This window comes from Echinococcus granulosus (assembly GCF_000524195.1).
Source record: "Echinococcus granulosus chromosome Unknown EG_S00203, whole genome shotgun sequence".
Taxonomy (NCBI): Eukaryota; Metazoa; Platyhelminthes; class Cestoda; order Cyclophyllidea; family Taeniidae; genus Echinococcus; species Echinococcus granulosus.
The window spans coordinates 93735-95274 of NW_020170583.1; the positions used below are offsets into that span (position 1 = coordinate 93735).

Sequence of the window (1540 nt, forward strand, 5' to 3'; positions counted from 1 at the left end):
GACAACTATAGCGGAGCTAGAACATACGGCGCCAGAAATATTGTAGGCATTCTTGAAGAGAAATTCCATGCTGCATACGCTTCTCCCTGTCACTCACTTCCCCCACTACACCACATAAAAAGACAATTCAAAATCCCCTCAGCAAGCCTTACTTACCCAAGAATTGCGAGGCGCCAACATACCTACTCTCATCTTCATTCACCGATTAGCCAAAATGTCACACTTGCACGAGATGTGAACTGGCAATTTATCCTGCGGTTAATGAATCCAAACAAGAGATCTTTGCAAACGAGACCGAATGGTGTGAATGGGCATTAATGGAGGCTGATGATTAGCCGTCATGTGAAGCCTTGAAAAAGTGGCAGCCTCCAATGTTCGTCATTATCGCCTTCGCGCGTATGTCTAATCGCAGTTCACGTAATGCAGGGCTGTGAGAAGAAGAGTGCTAGCGTGGACAAACATCTGCGATGTGATAGATAGAAGAAAGTGCAGGAGAATGCCTTGCAGTTGCATCCACGATTGGATGGAGTCGTGAAGCAAATGAATTGCCCCTAGTTCATGCATCTCTACAAATAAACGAAGACTAAGGAATGAGAAGAAATGTCATCAGCAACTTCCAGCTTCTCGTGGTCATTATGCGGCGAATTAATAAAAGTGGCGGCTAAACCTACATTTACACATCATAATACATAACTAGCAAAAGCTGCAGGCATTACATTCACCGTGGATGATTTTGCAGGCATCCTGATGCTCTACTCTAGTATTTCGTTGTGGCTTTGGGTAAGCCATAGTGCCATACTATCTACAGTTAAATAAGCTCAATCTAACAAGCAAGTTAGTCTACTGTTACAAATGAAAAATATGATGATTGTGGAAATAGAAATCCACTCACCGGGTGCTCCTAGTACTCATTCGTTCCGAAAAAGGAAGCACAGGAAAACAATGAGGACTGAGGTGTGATTGGCAAAGAAGAGCCTCAACGATCACCTAGGCCAAAGTGGAAGATGAGCAAAATCACATTGTCATGAGATTGCATAGTTAAGATGTTGTTCACGGCTTACTGAAGGCACCAAATTATGCATCAGGATTGTGGCTTAAGTTGCCATTCTTCCAAGGTTTCCAAGGTTCTGTGGGTAAAATCATATGCTAAAATATTTGTCCCGAACTTGCGCAATGCTCATCTCGAATGAGCGATAATAAATAATCTCTGTATTTGTGCTAACCATGTAAACAATGGAAAGGAGCATTTTCTATTTCTGCACGCAAAAGGAAGGTTGTGAATGAATGTATGAACAAACAAATGAGTTATTCAATGCAGATGTGTTTGGAATTTAGTGGCGACAACCATGGCGAGTTAAGAGAAGGAGGGAAGTCATGCAATGCCCTGTTGGTCTGACAGAGTTGGAGATGAAATTGGAAACGTGGAGGGCGGGATAACGCCAGCAACTACACCACGTAGAGGCCTATGGTTTCCGTCACGTCGTCCAGGTTGTGCTACGTCGGGCCGGGTTAGTACAGCTGCTGGTGACGGATGCGGAAC

General features: G+C 43.8%; 1 protein-coding gene across 1 annotated transcript in view; it reads right to left on the reverse strand.

The window, feature by feature from the left end:
• Nucleotides 1-1540, reverse strand: part of EGR_10260 (RING finger protein) — a gene marked incomplete at both ends in the record, with an annotated part of 16075 nt that overhangs the window by 13860 nt on the left and 675 nt on the right. The window lies entirely within an intron of this gene.